This window comes from Lactuca virosa, chromosome 8 (genome assembly GCF_052849685.1).
Source record: "Lactuca virosa cultivar CGN04683 chromosome 8, Lactuca_virosa_CGN04683_v6, whole genome shotgun sequence".
NCBI classification, from domain to species: domain Eukaryota; kingdom Viridiplantae; phylum Streptophyta; class Magnoliopsida; order Asterales; family Asteraceae; genus Lactuca; species Lactuca virosa.
This window is the reverse complement of record NC_136433.1, coordinates 96,232,517-96,255,864: the sequence shown is the minus strand read 5'-3', so window position 1 is coordinate 96,255,864 and position 23,348 is coordinate 96,232,517.

The following is a 23,348-nucleotide window of genomic DNA, read 5'->3' as shown; positions in this document are numbered from 1 at the left end:
ACGAAGTCATTTTTGTCAGGTCGATTACGTCATTTTGGCTAAAGTGAAGGGGTCACCTGGTTACCCCTTTACCACATTGACATTTGTTAACCAAATTTCCCACCTTGACTTTGAATTTTCCCAATTTTGACTATTTACATTGATTTTTCATTACCGAAACTTAAGCAGTGTTGAAATCAATCGGAAATTCAAATTTGCCAATCTTTAACTTCTTTAACCAACCATCCATACTGAATTTTATTTCCCTAACCAAAACTCAGTTCATCCAGGTCATCACTCCAAAGCATCTATATCATTTGTCAAATTGATTTTTGTTAAACCTAAAACTTTGGAATTCAAATTCATCATTCAATTCCAAGGAACATCAATTTTGACTTTCAAATTCATTCCAATATGAATACCAAAGCTTCCAACAATTCAACTAATCACTTCAATAAGGTCAACAAATCAATGCCTTATTACACATATTATTATGAGTCCTTCGACAAACACCAAATAATCAACATCTAGTAATTTTTCAAATCAAACATAATTATCGTCAATATTTTTTGTGTTCATCCAATTGTTCTTCAGCAAAAATCATAAAACCAATAATCAATCTTTGAGCCCAAAAAAATTTCATCGTCGATAAAAAAAAAGAACTTCAATATCCAGATAAAAATATGTTCGATAAACCAGATGAAAGAAATCGAATCAAGAATACGATCGACCAAAGAGATAAAAGTTATTTACAAATTTGTATAGATCGAGAACAAAATAACTTGATTTTGTTCGAACAAAATCATAACAAATCGTCGATGATGGTGATGGTTGGAGTCGATGGACACGTTGCTTCTCCAAGAAGGAGATCCAGATTCGATTGCATCAAGGGCTAAAGGCGGTGGAGGGGAGACACTGTTGAGGCGTCTGAAAATGAAGTTGTGAAGTCGACGATGAAGGAGGCTCCAGTAGTGGGCTGGCTGCGGATGAAAATAAGAGAGAAATATAGGAAAATGGTAGGGCACGATTGTTGTGTGGAAAATATTGTGGATATGGAAAGCAAACCGGTTTAAACAAGTCTTAGGGACTAAATAGACAAGTTGCCCATGAGTTTGTTCCCTCATAAAGCCAAGAAAATAGTTTAGGGACTAAATGGACCAACCTTAGAAAGTTTGTAGGGCATTTGTGTCATTTCCCGTATATTTAAAAATTAATAACAATGCAATACATATACATCTAGACACCAACATAAATATTCTACTCTCAAAACAAAGTCACTTTCTCGCAGATGTCAAATAATCCTTCATATAGGTTATTAAAAGGGAAAGTGTTCATATTGTCAAATAAGCTCGCATATATCTTACATTAAACCCACATCTACTATGGAATCATTAATTTAGTTTCAAATTCATGACAAAGTACAACAACTTCATCAACGTTTTAAAATCCTCATTTCCATCATTAAATATGGAATTAATCACTTCAAGAGTGATGTGATGATACATTGGTGATTCATTACAAGTTACTAACATCAAATCATACACAAATCCTAGGTTGAATCATAAATTTTAGATCTCTATCATAAAATAAGGTTTGAAAACCCAAAACTTATTCAAATAGTGAACAAGCTCTTATAAGCAAAAAGTGATGTTAGATTCATAAACGTGGTTTGATTCAACACTCAATAACTACTAGAAATCCATTTATAAATATTTTTTTTGGATTTCATTAGAGCACGAAAACCCTAACATGAATGAGATGAAGATCTGAAGTAAGCTTTTACCTTTTAGAACCTCTGGTGGAAGAATTAGGCTAAAAACTTCCAAATGCTCCTTTGATTTCACTTAAATCCTTAATCATCATATCTCCTCTCCCGATCTCTATAGCATGTTAATAAATGAAGGAAGCAGAAGATGACAACCAGTTCTTATATCTTTGGTACACTCACAATTAACACCCCCTCTAAAGTTCATTTTTTCACATTGACCACTAACTCGACTAACCCTTTAATTTGTCTTCCAAACTATGACAAAAGTCACTAATAATAACTAATATAAACTTTCTTTCAGTTTTATTCCATTGAATACGTAAAGACTTGACATGGAGAGTTTGGACATGTTGTCATTTTTAGTCCCTACTCTTAAATTTCATTTAAAGTTCATATAGAGTTTCCAAAATATAAAGCTGCTTTATTTCCCTTAAATTTATTTATTTAAACGATCATAACAACATGGTTATTTGTTTTTATTTATAATTAAAAACTTAATTCTTTTTATCCAAAATGAACAAAAAATATAAGCCCAAAAAGAAGATGTTACATTGTTGGTAAGGATGCTAGTGGTAAGAATGTAGATAAGATAACGAAGACTATAGATCGATTTACTATCCTTGATATTTATTGGTATTACTTTTATGTTTGCTTGTTGAAGGTTCTCATCATACATAGAATATGATCTTACGTTTTTTAAGTGGGAGTCCCATCATCTTTTACCTTTAAATATATATGACATAAATGTTAAGTCTAACACATCTTATTGTTAACATAAATGCCAAGTCAACCTAACTTCTTGCTATTTTTTTTTTCTTTGAACATCATGAAAAGAATTAGCTTAAAAACAAGAAACAAAGACTTAAGCAAGACACTAAACTTTTTTACAAAATAAGGTTGAACCATGAGATATACATTAAATCGACCAATCAATGAAACACAATTTGGACCTGTTTTACGAAATAAGGTATGTATATGCAAAAAACACAATATGATGTTTAGTGAACGACATGTAAAAAATTAAAAAAGTATGTTGACCTTACATAACCTTAACATTCGGATAAGGTGTCAAATGCATGTTAGGTATACAAATATCGAAAAACCTTACTAGTTGGTTTTTTTGGAAACGACAAATATATTAAAAGGCACCACGAATTAGCAAGAAACTAAAACGCGGGCAAAAGGAACAAAGTATAGATACAGAAACAACTAAAGGAGGGATACACTCCAAGTTGACCATTTTAAATCACATGTATTACCCATATGTTTAACCCAAGAGAATGATAAGGAAATTATATTATCGGCCACCATCGCGGGGGAATAGAATAGTTTGTTGAACACCTTTCTGGTACGTGCTAACCAGATACACCATATTAGACTCATAAAAAATTGTGATGAACTTCAGTCTCTTTTTGGGATAGTTTCCCCATCTCGCTGCAAAATCAAGAAGCTCCACAACAGTAGAAATCTTGGGATCATCTATATCACACCATTTGAATGTCCAAAACCGACAATGGGTGGTAAAATTACATTCGACCATCAGGTGATCAATGGTTTCCATGGAAGTGTTGCAAAAAAGGGCAAAGTGAAGAGGGTAATTGAATACCTATGTGATGAAGTTTGTCTGCCACGTGTATGTGTTGGATTGGGTGTCTACGCCCATAACTATAATTGGTATAAACTTGAATTTATAGTAGCACGGTCCTTTTGGGTTGCCCTCAAACCTAGCAACTAGACAAGATGATTTTGGAGAGAGAAATGTTGATTTATTATTTGAGTAATAAATTGAAATAAATTATATATTAATGTATTATGAAAATAATATATTAATTAGAAATCACATTATTTAATTAATAATTAATCAGAAATTAATTATAATTAATTTTGGGATTAACTGGATTAATTAAAAGTACAAGGACTGTTTGGTTATTTATTGAAAGTTGAAGAAGGAAGGCCCAAGGACTTCATTGGATGAGGTGGACGAAAATCACTTGGGCAAGCCCCAAGAGTTTTCGTCCAATCCCCTTGGATAAGGGGAATGGGCTGCTCGGTCACCAAACAAAGTAATTAGGGTTTCCTCCTTAAACCCTAGTTTTGGCACCAAGCCACTTCAGCTATATAAAGGCCTCTATAGCCCCATATTTCATCCATCCCTTCATTATACAAGCCTTGGACGAAAATTTTCTCCCTTCTCCTCTCTCTATATTCATCATTTTGCTAGCATTGGGTGTGATTTTGTCACACCCCCGAACCAGGCGGCGAAAACGTTCGGGGGCTTGTGCGTGACTTCATCTTGAAATATGATTATAGTGAATATAAATGAAACATAACATCATCATCACCATGTAATATAACAACATTTATTGTTTACATTGAGTATTGTATTGAATATTACATGTCAAAATAGTCAGAGTATGTTGAAACAAAATATAACAAAATATCCATTAGTTTGTTTCGCTCAACCTGCTTCAACGGTTTCCTGAGAATACAAGTTAATTTAAAAAGGTCAACATAAAAATGTTGGTGAGTTCATAAGTATAGTTGAGAAAATGATTTGTATAATTTTGTAATCACAAGAAAATCCTGTATTTTCTTAAAATAGTTTGGTATGTTTATGTCCGATCTTGTGTTCATGCATGTGTGTTATTGTTTAATAGAATGCCAAAAGTGATAGAAGAGAGTGTAAATAGAATGCCCCCAGACAACCCGATGTTGCCCGAAAAAGAAGAGTAGATAATGCTGTCGTACCAACACCGATGTTGAGTACCAGTGTGAGTAAGTTTCCGAGTAATCCAACATAAAAGAAAATAGTCTTCCGCAAACTTCATAACGTTAATTCCTCTAAGTGAGTCGTCATAACCATACTAAATAATGACAATTTCACCTGTCTTGGCGTTTGTGAATGCCGACTGAAAAATAGAATAAGGTTATAGTCACCCTAGACCGATGTAGTCTAACTGTAACGAACAGCTCAGGTGTGGGGTGTCATCCCCGTATAGATCTATACACAAAACCCCGCTCTCCCTCAAAGAGACTCTGATTATAACTACAGGCTACGATCGAACACTTAATAGGTGTCAACCGACAAAACTCACTAGATCCTTAATCGAATTTACGCGAAGATAAACGTATAAAACTCATCCCAGGCCCAACGAACCATGTAAGTGAGCCACTAGGGCATCGCTAAACATGTGAGTCATTTCAAACCTAATATGAATGAGATTATATAACATGGGCCCGAAATATATGTAAAAGGACAGCTAAGACCCATTTCACATGTAAGGTATTTATAGACCCAAATAGCACGCAAATAGTATACAAGGTCCGTCGCTCATGTTAATGGGTCAGTGAGGCCCAATAAACAAATGCATAGTATTCAAGACCTATCAAACATATAAATGGGCCACTAAAGCCCAATAACCTAAAATGATCAAAATTAATCCGTTTGTTAGTTTATTGTTAGTTTTGGTTCAAGTATTCACTAAAATAGCATAAAAGGCCCACTTTTTGTAAAAATGACGTTCTTGGCCCAATAAGCCAAAAATTTACAATTAAGGCCCAATTTCAGTAAAAATAACACTTTAGTCCCCATTTTGTTCAAAAATGTATTTACGACTAGTTTTTGGTAAAAATAACATTTTAAACCCATTTTTGTCAAAAATATCATTTTGGCTTGATTTTTGTGAAAATACACGTTTTCTGGTTTTTGGCTTTTCTGACCTAGATGTTAGAAAATTTGTAGAAAAATCATCGTAAGTCGAAATTTGGATCCGTAAATTCTGGAAGTTTGGAAATTTTGTCTACTTTGTTCACAATGTTTCTCATAATTTTTAATGGCCTCTAACAAGTGTGAAATTGCTCACCTTCACAGGCTGGTCCGAAATTATTTCAAATCTGATAGACAGTTTTGTAAAATTCGTCAAAAATTGTAGAAAAATCGTATGAAAACGTGAGAGTATTCATTTTAAAGGTATAAACCTGAACTTTTTGCATGTAAAACAGTTTTGAAAAATATTATCATTAAGGTGATAAAAACAGTCCGATACTGGACCAAAACTTTTCTGTCAAGGGCTGATTTATGAGTCTAGTTTATAGATCTTTGAACATAACACTCATTTTTGCTATTTTAAGTGTATAAATCCCAGACTACAAGTTTACATGTATTATATGTGATAACACATACTTTTCTCAAGGTTTTCATGTAGATCCAAGTGATAAACTTAATATTCTTAACATATTTTTAGATTTATGAAGTAAATAACACATAACCATCAAATAAATCATGAAAAACACACATATTCATGCATACACACATAGATCTATACAACACAACTTGTATTCTCCCCCAAAAGAAAGTAAAAATCGAAAATAGGGGGTATGAACTCACCTTTTCTTGTTGTTCTCGGTTTTAGGTGAAGAAGTGAAGAGATCTTGGTCCTAGCAAGCTTCTTGAAGAACTTTAGAACTTAGATGGCTCTAAGATGCATGATTCACAAAATGGTATGAGTTAAGATGAGATTTTTGAAGAAATCAAGAATCTAATCCATGGATCTAAGCAAGACTTACCAAAGATGATGATATTGGTGAAGAACCCTCTTGAAAGCACCCAAAATCTCGAAATTTTGATGGGAGAAGGGAGAGTTTTTGAGATGATTTTTAAGAGGGTTTTTTAAGAGGGTTTGAAAGTGGAAGTGTGTGTGTGTGTGTGTTCCTTTGGGCCGAGAGGATAAGAAGGGAAAAGAATGGAGAGTTTTTCCTTATGAAAGGGGTGATAAGGAGTAGCCTTGATACACGTAATTTTGCATAGATACATGGAGAACAATACTTAGAAGTATGATGGGTAATTATGAGGTGTCAATTTCTCCTTAACCCTCCATTAATCTTCTCTTTTTTTTATCATGGGCCGAGAATTTGGGCTTATGGGAAAAGAGTGGATTAGTTTGGGCCATTTAATAGACTTAGCTCGAAATCATGAGGCTCACATAATATTTTTTGGCCCATTGGGCCCTTAGGATGGCTCACGGCCCAATAAAAGTCCATTAGGTGGTTTAAGGTCCATTAGGCTAAATGGAATCATTTATGGCCCAACAAGGCCCATTAGGGGTAAATTAATCCATTTTAGGCCAATATGGCTCAAAATGTTAAGTTTTATGAATGTGGATCCAGATAGAGCCCATTTAAGGGTTCTAAGCCTAAGTTAGTCGAATTGAATGCTTATTGGTCCATTAGGCTCAATAAGAAAGTCCTTGTCCATCATAAACTTGGACCTAGATCTCTAGGTTTTCAACTCCCAATTGACTTTCTGAAATGTTTTGCATAGAGTTTTGAATTTCAATTGTAAATCTTGACTAAGTTTGTGGTCATAGAATGAACATAGGGTATGATATCAAGTTAGAGTTACAAGTATTATCATAGATGACGTTTACATGATCACAGAATTTCCTGGCAAAAATGCTAGTTGTGACAGATTCCATTAGAGGCACGACAATTGTGGTGCTTGTTTCCAAGAGTTTAACAATCAATGTATGTAATCCTTAACCCTAATTTGGTATTTTCGAAAATAGCCTAGTGTTCTTAGGGTCTCCTTTTGATGTTCATAGTTATAAATTCAATAGAGAAAACATAGATCTTTATTAGGGTTGCATGCACACTTAAAAGTTTAAGTTTTGTTTGTTTTGCATAAAACCCATCAGTGTGCCACCAAGTTTCACACGCCATATGAAACATGATACTTTAAGAGGGATAATTTTTAACCATTTGATCGTCGGGCCAATGTAGGGTTGGATTTTGGAGTCAAGGAAATGACGCATAAGGTTTACTTAGAATTGACCATCTATGGAAATGAAGAAATGGAGTTTGTATGGATTGTTGTTAATGTGGACATCAACAACCAGTGAGGTGAGGATTGCGAGTTCTGCAGTAGTATCAAGACCGGAAGGTTTGGATGTCAAGGACCAGGAAGTACCACCAGGTCGGCACCTGTCTGCCAGAGGGCAATTTTTGTTCGATTCAAGAGAAAAAGACTGGTAAATTTGTCTTGAAGTGTGGCATGACCCAACTAAATGTCTATCCAGAACATAGTGGAGTTCCCGTTCCCAACATGAATGGAGAATATATCATGGAATTTTATTACTTCATTGTCACAACTTTCAAGAACTTTGGAGATGTTATTCCAGACACTTGGTAAGAATTTTTTGGATAGAGTGACTTTCAGTTTATTTGTAAGGTTGTGTTTGCTTTGAATGGTTTCACTCCAGAGAGCTATCTCCCGTGAACTTAACCTCCATAACCATTTTGTGAGTATCATAATGTTCTGGGTTTTTAAGCAACCAACCCCCATGCCTCCGTTATTTTTGGATGTGAAACTTTTTCCCAGAGAAATTTCCTACGCAGTTTTTCAAGGGTATTTACGACAAAGATGGGAGCTTTGAATAGTGAAAAATAGTAGGTAGGTAGGCTTTCAAGAACAGATTTGATCAGAATTAAACTACCGCCCATTGAGAGTGTGTTGGCCTTCCATTTTGATAATTTGGCTGAAACTTCTCAGTTATAGGGAGCCAATTTCTTTTGAGACCCATGTTCGCTCCTACCAGCACTCCTAGGTAAGTGAACGGAAGCACAAGCATCCAAATGTGTGTGCACGTCGTTTTACTTCTAGACTAGAAGTGCATATGCTAAATACACGCGATTTGCTGAAATTAACCTTTAGACCCGAGGAGACTTGGAAACAAGTAAGAATTCTAGCAAGATTCTTAAGGTTCATATCATCCCATTCCCCAAAAAAGATTGCGTCGTCCGCATAAAAGAGATGTGAGATGGTGGGTCCTTCCTTGGGGAGTTTAATCCCGCAATATAGTGCTTTCTCACATGCACTTTTCAAGGCGACGTTAAGACCTTCCATTGCAATTCTAAACAGAAAGGGGGACAACGGGTCACCTTGTCGGATGCCTTTAGAGATAGGAAATTCAAGGGTGGGGGAACCATTGACCAATACCGAGGCACGTGATGAGTCGAGACATCCGTGTATCCAAGACCTCCGTTTTTTACTAAAACCCATTTGCTCCATTACAAAGTCCACGTAATGCCAATTCACCGAGTCGAAGTTTTTTCGAAGTCAACCTTGAAAATGAACATTTTCTTTTTCACCTTTTTAGCCCATGAGCATAATTCATTGACTATTAACGGACCTTCGATAATGTTTCTACCTTTCACATAGGCAGATTGCACTGGATCAACTACAAACCCAATGTCGTTTTTTAGACGACTGGCCATGGCTTTTGCGACGATCTTGTACATACAACCAATTAGGCTAATTGGGCGGTAATCATGTAGGGTTAGGGGGTCTTTCACTTTTGGAACGAGAGTAATAAACGAGGAGTTACAACCTTGTGAGAGTGTGCTGAAAGTTTCAAAATGTTTGAAAAAAGTAAATCTATCGGGTCCTAGTGCCTTGTCACTGCCACAATCATTGATTGTGTTTTTTATTTCCTGTGAATCGAATGGAGCATCAAGAAAAGAGCATTGGTCGTGAGAGATTCGTTTGAGGTGATGTAAGTGAGAAGTTTTATCGTAAATCTAATAAATAACTATTTACATAAAAATTTATAATAACTGTTTATATAAGACAAACTAAAAATTTTAGTTAAACAAATGAAAAAAAAAATACTTTGCTAGTTTACTAATTAAATCTAAATTTAATAACCTAGACCAATATTAAACATATTTTATAATATTAATTATAAAAAATAATTTAAAACAAAAAGTTATTAATTTCGGATTTAAAAAAAATGTAAAAATAAAGTAAATAAATAAAAGCCTAAAAGACTCTAGTTGGGATTTGGAAGTAGAAACCCTCCATGGCTCCATCTCTCTAATTTGGTTGGGACCATCTCATCGATTTTGCATGTAAGGGACAAAATCCTTGGTAAAAACATTACTTTAAACGTTAAACCTTCTTGTATATTAGATTAATTTCCATTGTAGACATTTTGTTTTTTACCTTTTTATGTAAGATAAATATGTTTTCAATCATCATTTTCAATGAACATACTTCCATCGTTTTACATAAAATAATATTATTCTTTGAATTTTATTATATAAAAACAATTTTACCTCAAATGTAATCGACATAACTATATAGACATGATTGTCCACAAAGACGGATAAACTTCAATTTATATCATTTTAGTTGAAAGCTTAACTGATAAAGTAATAAAAATGTGTTGTGCTTTTTATTTATTTATTTATTTTGTATATGCCTTAATATTTAACATTAAACTTATCATATTTTTTTTAATTAGTGGTGACAATTGTAAGTAGTCTACTTCAACTGTATTCAGTTACAACTTAAATAGTGATGATCAAGTGACTGAAACTTGCCTTGACACTGTTTGTAAATTCAAATAAAAATTTATAATTTTAAAACTAATACTTTAATACATCAAATTATTGTAATTTATATAAAATTTAAATTTCAGAAATTGATATTTTATACATTAAATTATATAAAAAACCAATAGTGGGCATAGGACAAAATTTCAGAGGTTAGCACACCGAAAAATGTATATTATGTTGGAAAATTTCCTAAAATTTTTACAGGTCGGTTCCTATATAAAACAAAAAAGAGATAAAATGTGTTTATGGATCAACAATTTTTTCACTACTTTATTCAATAAGAATTTGTTTTATAATGATTTATAATACATTATTTGTTTATAAGTTTCGTTCTTAATTTAAGCTCGTCGTGATTTATTAACTAACCAACAGTCCAACACATTTAAATTCTTTTATATTGAATAAACAAATCAGTATTGTCACTTCTTATGAACTAGTCTTTTTTTAAGAAATACATGCAAATGATTTAATAATAATAAGTTAGGGATGTTACAAATAATTTAATAATAATAAGTTAGGTATGTTTGACAACGAGATTTTAAAATTTTTAGTTTATTTTTTTAATAAAAAGTTCTAATTAAATATTTGTTTTTTATTGTTAGTAAAAACTTAAATAAGACTCATTTGGTCAGTACGTATATACCACCACACAGGCAAGTATAGAGAGAAGACGCACCTCAATCCATTGACAGATAATCTCACACACACGTTGCTGCTGCGAACAACTACTAAAACCATCCCTAATTAATAATTAGGGTAATAATCCATACTCAAGGGTCCAAATCATATTCTCTCTTTCTAAAGGTAAAAGTCCATTTTACCCTTCCTATTCTAGACCTACCCAACGAAGCCCAAAGTCCAAAAAATGACATAATCCAACTTCTGGGAGTACGCCACGCGTACTCCTTTAGTACGTCTTGTGTACCAAGCTTCCACAGAAAACAAGCAAGGCACGAGCTACGCGCTGCGTACCTGAGGTTACGTCGGGCGTACTCGCTCTGAGGCCAAACTTCATTTTTGAGGTCTTAAACCATTAATACAAAATGTCCAACACTTAGATCTAAACCTAAAGGACATCCTAACTCATAAATTTCTTGACTTTATGCATTTGCATGGCATAAAGAAGCCCAAAACCAAACTTCAGGTTCATAACTTCACAAGGTGGACAAATACCTCATGCATGGTTGAACTACAACCATCAAGGTCCGATTTTTATGCACTAGAATCCCCATAAACATCAAGAAATGCTATCCTAAGCTCTGGAGTAGCTTTTACTCACAAGAGTCAAAACCATAGGACCAAAACTTGCCAAAACCTTAAGCTAAACTAGATCTATGCATGAGAATCATAAAGGTTGAAGCTTTATACCTTCTGGGGTACCCAAATGAGATGGTAGATCATGATCTTCAAGCTTGAGCCACATCAATCCTTAATAAGAGACTTCGTCTTCTTTAAGATGCACCATTAACACCCAAAAAACACTCAAGGGGCTCAAAATCTTCACAAATGGGCTAAGGTTTCGAGATGATGCTTTGGAGAGGTGGAGGCTGAGTATGGAGAGGTTTCCCAAAAGTTAAGGATCTTAAATAGGGCTCAAACCCTAAAAATTAGGGTTTTAGATCTGAGTGAGTATGCCCTGCGTACTTCTTTGTATGCCCAATGTACTCAAGAGGGGCCGCACTTCTTTTAATGAGGCACGCCCTACATACCATGTATGCCCTGCGTACAACCACTCCTAATGCCAGCTCCACTTCAAACAATCGTAACTTCTTCGTTCCAACTTTTTTTTGGCATTCTTTATATACACAGAAAGGTCTTGAAGAGCTCTAAAACTATATATTGTTACTTTTGGCTCACCACCAATCGAACATAAAACCTTAACCCTTGCAAGTGGCCTGACACATAGATTTCCCCATTTCACCCTTGGTTCTAATACACGATTTAAGGGCCTATACCTCCTTACCAGCAATAACCTCTTTCAATAAAGTCCAAACCTTACTTCCTTAGAGCCCCAAAGCCTTGAAATATATGAATTATGGTCCACAAGCCCTGTGAAACACCCCAAAATACGGTCCAAAAATTTTGTTTTAAATTATTAATAAACCATAGTAAACCAAATCATCTCATAAAAACATAAGTGATAATATCACAAAACATCATATCAAAATACTGTATCAAAATCACATGTCCAAATATCAGAGTAAATCATCCCAGGCTAAACGATGTGGTGTGTGCAATGCAGTCATCCCGAGCTCTTCCCCTTGCTAGCGGAAGTACCTGAAACCAAAACTGAAAACTGTAAGCACGAAGCTTAGTGAGTCTCCCCAAACTACCACATACCATACAAATAATCATGCTACTAGGAGATACGGGCCCCGCCCACACTCAAGGAGATACGGGCCCCCCACACTCCTCTAACTAGGAGATACGGGCCCTGCCCACACTCTGCTGACTACGAGATACGTGCCCCGCCCACACTCGGCTGACTACGAGATACGGGCCCCTCCCACACTCGGCTACTGTGAGATACGGTCCCCACCCACACTCAGCTGCCACACATACATACAGGTATCAGATAGACAACAAGTAGAATCAGATCTATCAATCAGTCCTATATCCATACTCAAATAATGCTATGAGATGTGGGCCCCGCCCACACTCAGCTATCTATGAGATACGGGCCCGCCCCACACTCAACTACTGATCAAAACATAGAAGGGCCGACCTTGGTGCCTTCGACCTGTTCAACCAGGAGGAAAACTCACCTCGCAAAGCTAACTGTGAAATCCTGTGTGAGGAATCTCTAACGACTGCTGCAACGACTCCCCGACTATCATTATCACAACAACGCGTAGTCAAAATCCAATAATCCTGATGGGTTTTAAGCATTCTAACACTTCCTAAGTGTACATGCAACCCTAATAACCTTGAATCTATGTTTTGTCTATATACATGCAAATTTCTTTTTCAAGGTTATTTCCTAACTAGCATGGCATGGGGATTACATAAAACATAAAGACTAGTAGAAATACATACCTTGTTGTTGCTTGGATTCCTTCAAGACTTTGTGAGCCTAGCACCCCAAATGTTGTGCCTCAAATGCTTCACACAACACCACAAAACTTGGAATAACTTGAGAGAATACTTCTTACACCCAAAATCGGTTATGCCCTCACAAGAACTCTCTAGTCCGATTTTGCTAGCCAAAGGGTCCCTTTTATAGTGTTGTCACAATTAGGGTTTCCACATGAATGCCCTTAATTGTCATGACTCTTCATTTCTCATGATCCATGGGTTTGTAACTCTCATATCCATAGAGTTCCAAATGGTTATAACCAAACCCATAAACCATGGATCATTAATCCACCATAAAAGAATTGATGATTGTCATAATCAACCCTATGTATTTAATTAGTATCACTTTGATCACCAAATTAATACTAGATTAATATTTGATCAATACTAATTAAATAATATTATTATTAATATATTAGAACTTATAATATATTAATAATCACAAGTGTCCTTTCTCTCATTTAGTCTATCCAAGTATTGCAATGCCATGCAACCCAAATGGACCATGCCGGGTCGGGTCAAGTACATACCAAATAAAGTTATGGACTTAGACACTATATCCAACAGTCTCCCACTTGGATAAGTCTAATAACTATATTTGCAGATATGACTTCAGGATCCGACTAGCAATCGTAGCTCTTTCAAAGTCTCTCGAAACTGAGATAATAATGATACGTCATTTAAGATAAGTGATCATATAATCCTCTGCTCTCAAAATATCAGCCAGACAAACACATGGAACATGGTCTTACTTATTGTCCAGCATTTGTTTCTCGATCTCTGATTTGTTTCGACATAGAACTAAATTGAACACATCAATTAGTTCTGACCGGGCCCGGTACATAAGTCAAAACTAAATCATCGAGGGGCCCAGATATCGCTTATATTTCTAGAAGGAACAGATAAACTTCGACACATATGCTTGTACTGACTATTTGTTAAATTATGCACAAAAGCACGTTTTATAACATCGAGTTACCAATGCGTATTCGTACAATCAATGAATAAGCAACTCATAGTCAACAACTCATATCTCTAGGTTTAAAGATTTATATGATATTACCGTCTCACGATCACTCGAGATAAATTCCATGAAGTGATGCAAGTGAGCGTGGGTTGAATCCAATACCCAGGACTTATGAGCACTCATGAATGTTGTAGCAACTATTGCTATGTCTAATACCCTTTAGACATATCATACAAACCAGATTCATGAAAGTCTTGATTCATATCTACTTCCGACATATGACCGACTGTGGAGAGTTCGAATAAAACATAATTATTCTGGAAGTCAAAACATGCAAAATTGAAACCATAGTAAACGATTAACATAAGATAGTAACACTTTACTCATAAATAAATAACAACTTTTATTTAATCATCAAAATGTCAATTACATTTTACAAGTTTCAGAAATCTAATTATTGAAACTAATATCATCCTTCAGCCCGATGCGCCTCGCATGCTGTAAATGCTTAACCCTACTCAGTCCCTTCGTGAGGGGATCTGCTGGGTTCTCATCTGATGATACCCTCTTAGCCATGAGGAGTCCTTCTTCTATTCGATGTCTGATGAAATGGTATTTTCTGTCAATGTGCCTAGATCTCCCGTGATCTCTTGGTTCCTTAGCCAAAGCAACCGCACTTTCGCTGTCACAGAAAATTTCCATTGGCTCCTTTATAGCTGGTACAACTCCAAGGTCTCCGATGAAGTTCTTTAGCCATATCGCCTCCTTTGCTGCTTCACTCGCTGCTATGTACTCTGATTCACAAGTAGAATCAGCTACTGTCTCCTACTTGGAACTTTTCCAAGTAATTGCCCCTCCATTAAGGATAAAGACCCAGCCTGACTGAGAGCGGAAATTATCCCTATCAGTCTGAAAGCTAGCATCGCTATATCCTTCCACTCTCAAGTCATCACTGCCTCCGAGGGTAAGGACCCAGTCCTTAGTCCTCCGTAGATACTTGAGAATGTTCTTTACCGCAGTCCAGTGAGCCTTGCCAGGGTTCCCTTGATATCTACTGACCATGCTCAAAGCAAAGGCCACATCAGGGCGAGTACAGGTCATAGCATACATGATTGAGCCCACCACGGAAGCATATGGTATATGACTCATCTCAGCTATCTCAGCCTCTGTACTCGGACTCTGAGTCTTACTTAGCTTGGCATTACTCTGGATTGGTAATTCTCCTTTCTTGGAATCTTGCATACTGAACCTCTTCAGTACCTTATCCACATAAGTACTCTGACTAAGTCCAATTAGTCTCTTACTCCTATCTCTCAATATCCTTATCCCTATGATATAGGCAGCTTCCCCAAGGTCCTTCATAGCGAAACACTTCCCAAGCCAGGACTTAACCTCCTGCAAAGTTGGAATGTCATTTCCTATGAGAAGTATGTCATCCACATACAACACCAAAAAACTGACTATACTCCCACTAGCCCTGACATACACACAAGACTCATCCTCACTCCTAGAAAAGCCAAACTCTTTGACTTTCTTATCAAAGCAAAGATTCCATCTGCGAGATGCTTGTTTCAATCCATAAATGGATTTCTCAAGCTTACACACTCTATTAGGGTATTTTGGATCGACAAAACCCTCTGGCTGAGCCATGTAAACATCCTCAGCCAACTTTCCATTAAGGAAAGCGGTTTTGACATCCATTTGCCATATTTCATAATCATGAAATGCAGTTATAGCTAGCAAAACCCTAATAGACTTAATCTTCGCTACTGGTGAGAAGGTCTCATCATAGTCAACTCCCGGAGTTTGAGTAAAGCCCTTCGCAACCAGTCGCGCTTTATAAGTGTGTACCTTCCCATCCATGTCGGTCTTCTTCTTGAAGATCCATTTGCACCCAACTGTCTTACGACCTGGTACATTGTCAACCAAGTTCCACACTTGATTGTCATACATGGACTGAATCTCGTTGTCCATAGCCTCCTTCCATTTAGCAAACTCAGGGCCTGCCATGGCTTCCCTGTAATTATTAGGTTCATCCAAATCTATTAGTGTACTATCACTAATAAATGTATCACCTTCAGTGGTGATGTGATAACCATAATAAAAATCAGGTGTGTTCCTCACCCTAGTGGAACGTCTCGGAGGTACAGACTCATCTATCGGATCAACATGAGTTTCCTCCTCAGGTTGGTCGATAGTATTTGAGGTTCCTTCACCACTTGACTCTTGAAGCTCTTCAAGGTCAATTTGCCTCCCACTGTCCCCTTGGCTTATAAATTCTCTCTCACGAAAGACTCCTCTTCTTGCTACAAAGACCACGTTATCATCACTGGGTCTGTAAAAGAGGTAACCAAAGGATCTCTGTGGGTAGCCGATGAAAATACACCTCTCACTTCGAGGTTCAAGCTTATCATGAGTCTCACGCCTCACGAAAGCTTCACAACCCCAAATCTTGATGTGGTCTAAATTGGGAACTTTCCCAGTCCACATCTCGTGAGGTGTTTTGGCAACCTTTTTAGTAGGGACTAGATTAAGGATATGGGCGGCAGTCTCTAAGGCATACCCCCAGAAAGAGATTGGTAACGAAGCTCGACTCATCATGGAACGAACCATATCCAACAAGGTTCGATTGCGCCTCTCAGCTACACCATTCAACTGTGGTGTTCTGGGAGGTGTCAACTGTGAGACAATCCCACATTCCTTAAGATAGTCAAGGAACTCAATGCTAAGATACTCTCCTCCCCGATCGGATCGGAGCATCTTGATGTTCCTGCCCAATTGATTCTCTACTTCCTGCTTAAACTCTTTGAACTTTTCAAAGGTTTCTGACTTATGCTTGATTAAGTAGATATATCCATATCTGCTGTAATCATCAGTAAAAGTCACATAATAGCGATTAGCATCCCTTGTAGCAACTCTGAAGGGCCCACACACATCTGTGTGTACCAGGTCCAACAAACCTTCACCACTATCACAAGTTCCTGTGAAGGGTGATTTTGTCATTTTTCCAAGTAAACAAGACTCGCAACTATCATCCGACTTTAGGTCAAATGATTCCAAGACTCCAGCCTTTTGGAGTTGGCCTATGCGCTTCTTGTTGACATGTCCAAGACGACAATGCCACAAGGATGCTTTATCCAAGCTATTCGAAGAATCAATATACAACACATTATTCCCTAGATTGTCTACAACATTCACAGCTTCATACACACCATCACAAGGTAATGCTTTAAAGTAAAATACATCATTGTAATAAACATTAATAGCACCATTATTATTATCAAATAAAAATGTAAACCCTTGTTTGTACAAGCCATGAAAGGAAATAATATTTCTCGCCATTTCAGGCGAGTAACAACATTTATTCAAATCTAACATTAACCCATTATTTAGCAATAAAGAATGAACTCCTATCTTGGTGACAGGTGAAGCTTTCCTGTTGCCCATGACTAAGTTTATCTTCCCGTGCTCCACTTGCTCACTTCTTCTTAGGCCCTGCAAATCAGTACAAATGTGAATACCACAACCTGTATCAAGCACCCAAGAATTAGCATTAGATGAGTTATTAGACAATATTGTATAAATACCTGCATGGGTGGGTTTAACTTTCCCATCCTTTACATCTTGCAAGTATTTGGGGCAGCTTCGCTTCCAGTGCCCCTTTTCTTGACAATAGAAGCATTGTGCTTCCTTTGGGTTTGAGGAAGGAGTAATGGGACCTTTCTTTGTCCCACTAGAAGAGGAACCATCAAGGGGCTTACCCTTGGTACCCTTCGAAGGGGTTTTCCTCTTCTTACCCTTTCCCTGCCCAATCGCAAGAACAGGGGCTGCTGACGGAGTAGAAGTAGAAGTAACAACCGCTTTACTCTTAAGGCCATTTTCAGCTGTCCTTAAAAGTCCTTGAAGTTTACTCAGTGTGACTTCCTCCTTGTTCATATGATAAGTCATACGAAACTGATCATAACTTGGAGGTAAGGAATGGAGAATGATATCAATCGCCATTTCTTCAGGAAAGTCCACATTAAGCTTCAATAACCGGTCAACGAACCTTTGCATCTTCTGCATGTGACCGGTGATGGGTTCACCATCTTTCATTCTGGTTGTTATCATGGAGGAGATGATTTCATACCTCTCTTGACGCGCGCTCTGATGGTACATTTCCATCAGATCCAGGTGCATCTCATAGGGGTAGAAATCTTCATAGGATTTTTGAAGTTCATGAGTCATGGTGGCCATCATGATGCATGCTACTTTAGTAGCATCCTTTTCATGTGCAACAAACTCCGCAAACTCTTCAGGAGTAGCAGTGGCTTCATTCACAACCTTAAGCTCCCTATCGAGGACATACTCCTTGTCCTCATAGCGGGTAATCATCCTGATGTTTCTGATCCATTCATTGAAGTTGGATCCATCAAAAGTGACTTTCCCACACAAGTTCATAAGGGAAAAGGAGCCTGTTGGGTTTGAGCCAGAAGCATTGTTGGAAGACATCTGAAAGAAAAGAAAAACAAGTTTCATTAGATTAAGAGTCCTTAATAAGTCACCCAAATGAAATATTAAGGCTAGGATCCAACAAACTATTTATAGTTGGAAGAGGGATGTCGTAATCCAAGCTATAAAATATTTGAAGGTAGGTAAATGACGATTTACCAATTTCCACCATAAGAACGAAATATTTTATTATTTGGTTTTATTGGATTTGAAACTCCTAGATCTTTTGAGATACATTGAACTTTTCAATGGCATGTTTGAATCTCAATTGTGCCCTCTCAAGTTTGTGACTGGGATGTCGAGGATCACAAACAAGGTGTGAATAACCATACAAATTGACTTGGTACCCTTAACTATATTACCTAATCGATGTGCCGGTTAACCACACACGCTCCACCGATCTATAATAAAGTCAAGTTACCCTTTGCCACACTTACTAGTCCTTGTTAGTGTGCCGGTTAACCACACACGCTCCACTAATGACTTGGTAAGGTACAAAGTGTAATTTTATGGGTTAGCACCTATTTCATATTTTCCTAAAGTAACTAAGATTGGGAATTAATAATGTATAGTTACTTTATAATTCATTATACTTTTAATGAGAATTAAAGTCTTGTCCTACCCGTTCGGCTAACGACCCTCCATCAGTCAAGGAAGCGGTGGGTGAGAGTGGACACCCATTAAGTTGCCATTTTATAGGCAACAACCTTATACCCCCCTTATAGACCGACTTCGTGAATGAGGCCTACTTGCGGTAAGTGTGACTTATTATTATACATATCTATATAAATAAGATTATAATAACAGTATAAGTGTTGATTTTTAAAGTTTTAAAAATCTAAGGTTTAATTTGGAATTAAAGTATTAAAGTGTAAGACTTTTCAAATTCCAAAACTTGAGGGCAAGATTTGAAACTATTCCAAGTCTCTTCAATTTGTAAATTATGAGTTTTAATGGTTCATAAAAATGAAGACTCTTCATTTTATGAAACCTCTTTAGTTCTTTAATCACAATTTAAAGAAGTGACTTTTGGTTATCCATAACTTGAGGACAAGTTATGGACACCATCAAGGCAATTAAGATCATGAATTAAACATACATGGAGGTTACACATAATTCCTATGATCTTCTAAAACTCATAAGAACACAAATTCATGTCAAGCAATTTTAAGAAATCATATAAACATATACAATACTTGAAAATTGATAAAAGTCATGTAAAATGGGTTAACATAATCATTATCATTTTGAAAAACAGATTTTACAAGTCCAAAACAAATTGGGATAATGATTTTAATCCATTTCCAGCAACAAAACTCGAAAAACTGCCCAGCACGCTCCTACTCGTCGAGTGCATGATTCTACTCGTCGAGTAGGATGAATTTGTTCATGGACTCGGCGAGTCCTCCCCATGAACTCGGCGAGTCCAGTCGTCAGAGTGCAGAATTTTCGATTTTTTAAGCAGTTTTGCATCAAGTATACAAAAAACAATCCTAGGCTCTGATACCACTGATGGGTTTTAAGCATTCTAACACTTCCTAAGTATACATGCAACCCTAATAACCTTGAATCTATGTTTTGTCTATATACATGCAAATTTCTTTTTCAAGGTTATTTCCTAACTAGCATGGCATGGGGATTACATAAAACATAAAGACTAGTAGAAATACATACCTTGTTGTTGCTTGGATTCCTTCAAGACTTTGTGAGCCTAGCACCCCAAATGTTGTGCCTCAAATGCTTCACACAACACCACAAAACTTGGAATAACTTGAGAGAATACTTCTTACACCCAAAATCGGTTATGCCCTCACAAGAACTCTCTAGTCCGATTTTGCTAGCCAAAGGGTCCCTTTTATAGTGTTGTCACAATTAGGGTTTCCACATGAATGCCCTTAATTGTCATGACTCTTCATTTCTCATGATCCATGGGTTTGTAACTCCCATATCCATAGAGTTCCAAATGGTTATAACCAAACCCATAAACCATGGATCATTAATCCACCATAAAAGAATTGATGATTGTCATAATCAACCCTATGTATTTAATTAGTATCACTTTGATCACCAAATTAATACTAGATTAATATTTGATCAATACTAATTAAATAATATTATTATTAATATATTAGAACTTATAATATATCAATAATCACAAATGTCCTTTCTCTCATTTAGTCTATCCAAGTATTGCAATGCCATGCAACCCAAATGGACCATGCCGGGTCGGGTCAAGTACATACCAAATAAAGTTATGGACTTAGACACTATATCCAACAAATCCTTCTTAGGGTAAAATAACCATTTTACCCCTGGTCAAAGTCAACGTTCTGGGTTGACTCAACTCGCCGAGTTCTAGAAATCAAAACCTTAAAATTACGATCCAACTCGACGAGTCATCCCCTGACTCGCCGAGTTCCCTTGCTACTCGTAGTCGTGATAAAGCGAGTCAACTCGTCGCGTCCCTCCTCAGACTCGTCGAGTTCTACCTTATTCAGAATTGGGACAAATCGACTCAACTCGTCGAGTTCCCCTATGGACTCGATGAGTTCCCCAATCTGTTTGGGCCATCTTAATGGATTAAGCCCATACTCTTTAGATCCAAGCTTCATGTTTCTCATACACACTGAAAATGTCCTTTTAAGGGTAAAGTTTCCAACTTTACCCGTTAATACCTTTACTTAATGGGTTTAGCTCAAACCCTAACTCTTTAGGACCTAGACCTTGATCCTAAAGCCATAAATATTCTGAACCAAGGCATGTAAAATGAGATATGGACTCTAGACACTATAATAACAAGTAAAGCTTCCACCTTTCTCTCCATGCATGGCCTTTTGGAGCTTAAAAGGCCAAAATGACATCCTATAGCTTGCATGGGGCTTCAATGGCCATAAAGTTTGCACCTTTATGCCATAAAAGCCCTCCATGATTCCAGATCTGATGGTATACTCACTTGGGACGTCCCTATCCCAAAGATCAAGCTTCTTGGACCAAAAACCCAATAAAATGATGATAACGAGATCTAAGAAGCTACTAAGCAAGTTTGAGACTTGCTTACCAGAAAATGATGAGGAAGAAATGGAGTCTCTGGATCTACTATCTTCTCCTTGAATCCTCAAGCTTCTCCTTCCTTCACAAGCTTTAAAACACACAAAGTTTCACTCACAAATGGCTCACAAGCTCACAAATGCATTAGGGTTTTTGAATCTAGGGCTTGGGACTTGGAGGCTGGAAATGAGGCCAGCAAGTGGGAATTAGGATGCTTAAATAGGGTGCAAAACCCCGAAATTAGGGTTTCATCCTGGCAGCCCTACTCGTCTTGTCGAGGCTCTCAACTCGTCGAGTAGGTGAATTAAAATCCTGCGTCAATTCTGGTTCCTACTCGACGAGTTTGGGGCTCCCAACTCGTCGAGTTGCTCTACAAAAGTGAATAAATTATAATTAAATGTGTACCAGGAACTAGGTGTTACACCCTGAATCACAGAACGTTCCGAAGCAGGGTGTTACAACTCTCCCTCACTTAAATTAGATTTCGTCCTCGAAATCATTTCTTACTATCTCCTCTACCAAACGAGGCGATCATGACTGAACTCCCTGAATCCTAATTAAGATTGGAGAAGTCACCTCACTCTGACGACCGCCCACTCTTACTATTGTCGAACCCAAATTAGCCGAAATCACAAGCCCTAACGAAGAATGAACCTCAACTCTTTGCCCTAATCCAACGTGCGTCCAACCGCTATGCCTGAAACTGAAAACCATATACAATGTCTGATTCCCAGGCAAAACCGTTCCAAACTGTTCCCACAATGACTCAACTTCACAACCCAAACTGAAGAAACCTTTTCATCCTGAACAAAGTTACAGCTACTCGAAACATATACGCCCCGACCATTTACCGGTGTTGAAAGTCCTGATCGAAAACAATATCTGCTCCAGACTCAGAATTGAATAGATACGGGTGGTCCTGTCCCTTTTGCCAATACAACTCCATCAGTCATTTACTCCCAATGAAAGACAACTCGACCAACCAATGCACGAACGATCACCAAGTTTGCTTCACTCCAGTGATTGCTACAAACCCAACTGTGTTCTCACATCGTATTCGGCCCCAACCTAGCCTATGATTTATCCAAGTATCTCAAGTGATGAGGCCCACTCACCACCTTCACCCACTCCTATGATGATCTAAATCATCATAGAAAATGTTAGGGGCCAAATCATGGACTTCCATCATTGTTGCAACCGCCTGCCAACCTAGTGAATGCTATGGTTGTCTCGCAGTCATACATCACTTCTGTAACCGCATACTATCCTTGTAACGATCATTTCAGGTATCTATTTCTTTTTAGAATTATAGGGTTTTAGACTGGAACTCGACGAGTTGGGGAGCTCCAACTCGTCGAGTAGAGATCATTATGGGACGCGAGATTTAGGGCCTACTCGACGAGTTGGAAGGCCCAATTCGATGAGTAGGCGCTGTAAAGGAAAACCCTGAATTTTAAGGTTTGCACCCTATATAATCTCCTTTAAACCTTGAGGCTGACCTTTCATCAGTCTCCAAACCCTAAGAACGCCAGTGATAAACCCTAATCCCCATTTTCTCTCATATTGTGAGCTAGAGTGACTTTTGGAGCTTAAGAAGAAGAAGATAGTGAGAAGAAGGAGGAGATC